The sequence below is a fragment of the Macrotis lagotis genome, chromosome X (assembly GCF_037893015.1).
Source record: "Macrotis lagotis isolate mMagLag1 chromosome X, bilby.v1.9.chrom.fasta, whole genome shotgun sequence".
NCBI classification, from domain to species: Eukaryota; Metazoa; Chordata; class Mammalia; order Peramelemorphia; family Peramelidae; genus Macrotis; species Macrotis lagotis.
In genome coordinates, this window is record NC_133666.1 from 375,585,665 (window position 1) to 375,593,065 (window position 7,401).

The window sequence follows — 7,401 nt, forward strand, 5'->3', positions numbered from 1 at the left end:
ACTAAGGAAGTATGTATATTAGGAAAATGGAAAGTAGGGTTAGGAGAGTTATCTTTGTAAACTTTTTCTTAAATATTTTGAATTTATTGCTAATTAGAGTAGGGAAAAAAGAAAATGAAAGGGAGTAGCAAACTTTAGTTGTGGAATGAACAAACTTTTTGATATTAATGGCAACATTGTGAATCCATTGATTATCTAGTCCAAACATTTAAAACATCCCTTTCATTTTACATCAACTTTAGCTTAGAGAAAAGTGTCAAAAAGTATTGAATACTTTTGCAACTCATCTGAGGTCTTATGACTTCTCTCATAATTATGGTCTGCTTTCTATGTGTTACATGTTAAGTATGTTATTTGAGAATGGAAGGAGAGCCTTGGGGAACATTAGTGGAAGTCTGTCATCATTCTATTATATATTAGCATCATTGTATATGGAATGAGACATTGGGAAAATGAGAAAATTTACTTGGTACAAATGTCACCGGATGAAAAGAAATAAAAACCACCTTTTCAGACATATAGAAAATTACAAAAAAGATGAAACTGAGTTTTATTCTGGTCCTTATAGACTAAACTCCCATTTGTGTACAAAATTTTATTGTGTTCCAGAGACGATAGCCCAAAATGCAAAGTTTACTTAATATCAAAGACATCTATTTTTTGGGTAATTAACACTCCTGCATCTTTTTATGTTCTCTTCTTTCTCTGTATATTCTCATTATCATAGTTGTCAATTATCTCCTAAACTGTGTTTTTTAATGTAACTCTACTAGTAGCAAATTGCTCAGAAGTTGCTAATAGCTCTCATGAGAGCACTTGTCTCACCCCATATTTCCCACCTTATCCAAAGGTCACATTAATTATAGAACTCTTGCTGGGATTAAATCAACATGTCAGTCAGAGGGACCCTCAATTGTACTTCAGGTGGAATACGGAAACTGAAGAATCAAGTTGTATTTAATAATCCTAAGAAGGACATTTAATTTTGATTCTTACAGGTACAATCCTTGAAAATGAGAAAACAAATTTTATTTAGGCTTATTCACTTATATTTCTGGCAAAAACTAATTTAAGTAAGATTTTGGATTTAAGTATGATTTGTAGAAAACTATCTAAAATGCCACTTATTATTATAGGAAGGTTAGAAATTTTTATAACTTACTATGAAAGATTTAGGTCGTGGCGGACCTAAACATAATTCTCCTTACCCCAATTTTCCTTTTCTTATTATACTGTACATAATTTCTTAGTGATTTTCTCCAGTTCCATGTGTTCTTTTTCTGTCTGCAGCCACAGCAAACAATTATCTTATGAGGAGAACAAAGGCTTGGGAATGGGAAAAAGGAGAAGAGAAAAAACATAGAAAAGGCTGGGAAATATAATTTATATTAGGAACATTAGTCTGCGAATATTCTGAAGATTCTTTCTCAAAGTGAAGTCAATTTTTTATCACCACTTTTCTTTCATTATCTTTCTTCCTACCAAATATTTAATCTCTGAGCCCCTTCCCTAATGGACAATATGTTATTCTTTATCAATTCAGAATTTTAAATCATCTCCCTTGAAGATAAAATCAAGGATCAAGGGTCTAGGGATGTACTAGAGAAATTATAAACTGATTCATAAGAGCTGTTTGTTACATTTTTAGATTGTGCAAATATTATAGAATAGGAACTCATTTTTTATTGTCAAAATTTAATAGTTATGGAAAAATTTAAAAAATGATTATTGAACTTAAATATATATTATGCATATTTGGTTAAAAAGATGATTGTTAAACATTTAAGAGTAAACCACTGACCACACCTCTAAATTACTTCAATGCTCACTACTAGAAATTACATATGATTCTGCCACCTCAAAATGGCTAAAATTAGTAATTCCATTTTGAGTTTATTTTTGAGTTATGCTCTCTTTTGGTTAGATGAAAATATAATTAAAATCGAGAAGATGAGACTATTATTTTCAAGATGAAATCTAAAGGAAATTCAAATGTCTGGCTATTCATAATGCTTTATAAAAGATAGTTCTTTTCCTTTGTTTTTATGCTTCTAATTGTCTAATCTTTTTTCCTCCTTTTTTTTTAAATCCTCCCAGTGCTTTTTTTCCTTTGTCACCATGTATTTACCTTTCTGAACACTCTTCCCTCTCACCCAACCCATCATAGCCTATTTCTGATGTAGTTTCCATATTGTGTCCATATTTATTTATAAGTGTAGAAATGGCAAGATTTGTCAAATTCTCCTAATAACACTTAAATATTTTTCTCCCTGAATCTATATCATAGCATGTTATTCTAATCACTTGTATCATTCCTTTTAGACTCATCCAGTAATTGCTAAAACATGCATATACTATTTCAGAGTGGTAAAGAAGAAAGCTGACAGTATCAACTATTTCTATATTAGCAGGTACTATTGATACAATTCATTATCTGTCATCTTAGAAAGGAAATAAAGGACTTTAAGCTACTGGAATGCAGGGAGAGGACTGAGGAATTTCTTTCCTATATGAAGTGCAGAAGAAAAAGAGATTATAAAAATAAAGCTATTTGTTCTTTACTTGTTTTCTTCTCTTATTTAGAGACTCAAAATGTGCTATTTCTCTTACAAATATAATAAAGTTAGTATAGCATTTTGAAAAATTAACTGTATTGTGTTTGTGTTAAGGAGAAATAATTTATAATAACTGATTTCATGGATTTTCATACTCTTTGACCTAATTACCATTGTCATCAAAAAATGCATTTTTTTCTGGTAACTGGATAGAATTGTGGAATAGAACAGCTCATTGGTAAAAGACAAACATAATTGTGTGACTTTTCGCTTTGTTGGCAACAGAGTCTAATCAACTAATCTAATTCTGCTTCAATTAAAGAAAGTAGCATTTAAAAAAATCAAATTAAATAATACAAACTGAATGTTCTAATGGTAGAAATGAAATGGAATTCTGCTAGTCCTAACTGAAGAAACATTTTATCAACCACAATAACTTTTAAAAGTTATAATAGAAATAGGAAAGTTAGAATAGGAATAGAAAAGAATAGGAAAAGATTCTATTTTAACCACCTGACATTGAAAAATTGATTTTTAATTGTTAAGAATACTACCAGTCAGAGATGATAATTGAAATTGAAACATATTTGGAAGCATGAAAGTATTATTTTTTCTGTGTTTGGGATAGTTTCTGATTAGTTATTGGAAAAAAGCAGAGCAGTGAGTCATATATTCTTTGTTAAAGATTATAATTTCCTTTAGAGAGAAATCTATTGTTCTTATGTAAGTGGATCTTCAAGTTAATGAATAAAGCCAGAATATCAATCGCAGTTAATAATGCAACAGAAAATGAATAAGAGATAAGTTCTTTTATGCTTTATACAGTTCTCTAATTGTTGAAACCATTGATATTGAACAATTGTTCTCTAAACCATAGTTGTCTGCAATTAATATATAAAATGTCAAAAATTAATTGGTCTAAAACTAAATCAGAAAAATGCCTTAATAAATTTTGCAAACTGTTTTGAAAAAAAATGATGTTTTCTGAATCTTTAAGAGAATATATACTTAAAGGTAAACAAATGCCACATCTTTATTTGAAAGACAGTCCAATTTTATTCTAATTTATGACCCCTTTTTGCCACTTTTAAAGACCTTCTAAGGTAGGAAAATCTACATTCTAAATTTTCAAAATGGTTTTCTATTTAACAGCTTTTCCACAAAAGAGAGTATGTCTGTCAAATTCCCTCCTTACCAACAACAATCTTTTCTCTGTACCTAAATATTAACTTACATTTTCTCATTGAAATATATTTACACAAGAGTTCCATATAAGATGATTTTTCCTTATCATTTTTTTTATTTTTCCACTTAAGGAAATGCAGTGGTGTTAGAAACTTAACAAAATTAACTATAGAGGAAAAAGAAAGAACAGCATTTTGTACTATATGATAATATTTGTACAGTTTCTATGTCATAAACTGTTCATAGTTATGGTTCAATGAAAAGAATACTGGCTGTGGAATCAAAACATATGTTCAAATATTATTTACTACCTTATATTCAGTGCCTCTCTAACATTGTCAAAACCATAAACATATCTCAAACTTTGTAAAATAAGTAGGCTTATTACTAGATTCATTACCTTATTACCAAAATGTCCAGTTGTCTAAAATTCCATATAAGTTTTCAATGTCAGCAGCAACAATGAAAAATTAGTAGAGTAGTCAGAATCTTGGAGCTAAGGCTCTAGATTTAAGTTTCAATCATTAAACTGTTCTACTACCTGGGACGGCACACCTAAAATCCAAGATTCTGGGGAATCTGAAGAATGTCTTAAGTACAGGGATTCTATGCTCTAGAAACTGTTTGACATCAACATGAGAAGAATTCAAGAACAGGGGACACCACAATTGCCAAAAATCCATATTAGAAACAGAGCAGACTACCACTCCTAATCAAACAGTTGTATTTGACAGACCCTGTAAGTAGCATATTATTTAAGAATTACAGATGGAAAGACCCAGACTTATAATTCAATCATTCTTTCCACCAATCAGCAAGTAAGTAAATGAATGAATGAATAGATAAATAATTAATACCTGAAAAGTGAATGAACACATGAATTGATTGTCTTAATTTTTTCCAAAATTTAATGCTTTCTTGAGATTTTTTCTTACTAATTTTGCAGTCTTGATTGTCACTGATTGTTTTTGAAGTTCAAATTTCCTTATATACAGAATGAGAAGTTATACTGATAATATGAACATTTTCTTCTATTTCTGAATCCTACTATTCATACTATTAATTTACCTTTATAACTTTCAAATTTATGAAGCTTTAAGAAGGGTATATAGGTGAGCCCGTTTCTCCCAGTAATATCTCCCTAGAAATAACAGGTGATTAGGATTATTAAACCCCCACATGTATAGCTACTTCAATGGTTATAACAAATTATGGAAAGCTATTCCCTAAAGATCATACCCTTCCTTAGTTGAATTCCATTATCACATTTAGTGATCAATTCCCTGATTAAAGACTGAACTCTATTGGTACCCTTGGATCCAATTGTCTCATACCAATCTGGAACTATACAGGGTATTTATTTCTTGAGATCCTTGGAATCATAGAAATTATGAGTAGAAAGAAACATTCTCATCTTAGGGGGTGAAAGATTAGACAGATTTAAGAAGAGGCAATAAAAGAATTTCATGACATTTCTAACTATTTGGAATGGTGGCCTTAATAATGTTTCCACCAGAGCAGCAGGTAAGTCTCAGAATGTGTGGCAAAAATGTGCCATGTGTTTCTTCAAATGTTCAACAGAGGGTAAAGAAAATTATTTTTCAGATATAGGTTGATCTAGATAGCTGTTGACAACAATGAAAATTGCTTATCCTATGATTTATTTGTGTAAAAACAGGTACTAACTTCTTTGTAATGGAACATGTCTAATATATCATAAAAACATTAGATTTCTGGAATACACTCAAAATTTATATTGAGCTTTCATTTCTCTTAAAACTTGAATTAGCATCTCAAAATGCTGCTTGACACTGCCATTTCTACTTCTTATTTTTTTTTATTTAGGTTTTTGCAAGGCAAATGGGGTTCAATAGCTTGCCTAAGGCCACACAGTTAAGTAATTATTAAATGTCTGAGATGGGATTTGAACCCAGGTACTGCTGACTCCAAGAACAGTGCTTTATCCACTACACCACCTAGCCACCCGTTACTTCTTATTTTTGAAGGGTTTTATTTATTTTGAGTTTTATAATTTTTCCTCCATTCTTGCTTCTCTCCCCCCCAGCCCCCACAGAAGGCATTCTGTTAGTCTCTACATTTATTCAATGTTATACATTGATCTCAATTGAATGAGATCACAGTGAAATCATATCCTTAAGGAAGAAAAAATAAAATATGAGATTAAAATTACATAGCAGGGTGATATTGGGTGTCTGGGGCCGGATTTGGACCCAGGTCCTCCTGGCTCAAGGGCCAATGCTCTGTCTGCCACCCAGCCACCCCTACTATTATTACTATTTTATTTTATTTTGGGTCTATTTTTTTTCTTCTTTTTAGTTTTTGCAGGGCAGTGGGGATCGGGGAGCTTGCATGTCACATGGCTGGGTGATTGTTGGGTTTACGAGGCTGGATATGGGCTTGGGTCCTCTTGGCTCCAGGGCTGGTGCTTCGTCCATTGCACCACCTGACCATACCTACAATTATTACTATTATTTTTTTATTTTAATTTTTTTCTCTCCCCTTTACTTTTTCCCCCAAGAAATTCTATCTATATTCATATGGGAAGAGGGATATTTTGTTTACTTGTAAACAAGAATATTTTATTAATGTAAAAAAAAAACATTTGTTGAAAGTGAGAATAAAAAATAAAGAAAAAAGATATTTGCATATATATTCATCGGGGACATAGGTCTATAATTTTCTTTCCCTGTTTTAACTCTTCCTTGTTTAGGTATCAGCACCATATTGTTGTCATATAAAGAGTTAGGCAGAGTTCTGTCTTCACCTATTTTTCAAAAGAGATTATATACAATTGGAACCAATTTTTCCTGAAATGTTTGATAAAATTCACTTCTGAATCCATCTGGCCCTACAGATTTTTTATCAGCTTAGGTCGAATGGATAAAACAGTTCAAAAATTATAGGAGAAGAATGCTTTAAAAAGCAAAATTGGCCAGATGAAAAAAGAGATAAGGAAACTCTCTGAGGAGAACAAATCCTTCAGACAAAGAATAGAAGAAAGAATAGGAGATTGATGAATTTATCAGAAATCAGGAATCAATACTTCAAAACCAAAAAAATGAAAAGTTAGAATTATATGTGAAATATCTCATTGAAAAAAGAACTGATATGGAAAATAGACTTAGGAAAGATAATTTAAAAATTATTGGAATACCTGAAAGTCAGGATCAGGAAAAGAGCCTTAACATCATTTTCAAAGAATTACTACAGGAAAATTGCCCTGATATTCTAGAAGCAGAGGGCAAAATAGAAATGGAGAGAATCCACCGATCCCCCCGAGAAAGAGATCCCCAAAATCCAACCCCTAGGAATATTATAGCCAAGTTCCAGAACTCCAAAGTCAAAGAGAAAATATTAAAAGCAGCCAGAAGGACACAGTTCAAATATCATGGAGCTGCAGTCAGGATCACACAGGACTTAGCAGTAACTACATTGGAAGCTCATCGGGCTTGGAATACAATATACCGGAAGGCAAAAGAGCTTAGAATGCAGCCAAGAATGAACTACCCAGCAAGGCTGAATGTCCTCTTCCAGGGAAAAAGATGGACTTTCAATGAACCAGGGGAATTTCAAAGGTTCCTTTTTGGAATGGGCAGAGCTGAACAGAAGCTTTGATCTTCAGATACAGGACTCAGGTGAA

The 7,401-nt window shown here is 31.8% G+C and overlaps 1 long non-coding RNA gene across 1 annotated transcript in view; it reads left to right on the forward strand.

The window, feature by feature from the left end:
• Positions 1-2,490, forward strand: part of LOC141499568 (uncharacterized) — a 54,213-nt gene extending 51,723 nt beyond the window's left edge. Inside the window, exon 3 of the long non-coding RNA XR_012471720.1 lies at positions 2,323-2,490. This is a non-coding gene — a long non-coding RNA (uncharacterized LOC141499568). The remainder of the gene's footprint in view (positions 1-2,322) is intronic.
• The last annotated feature ends 4,911 nt before the right edge of the window (positions 2,491-7,401 follow it).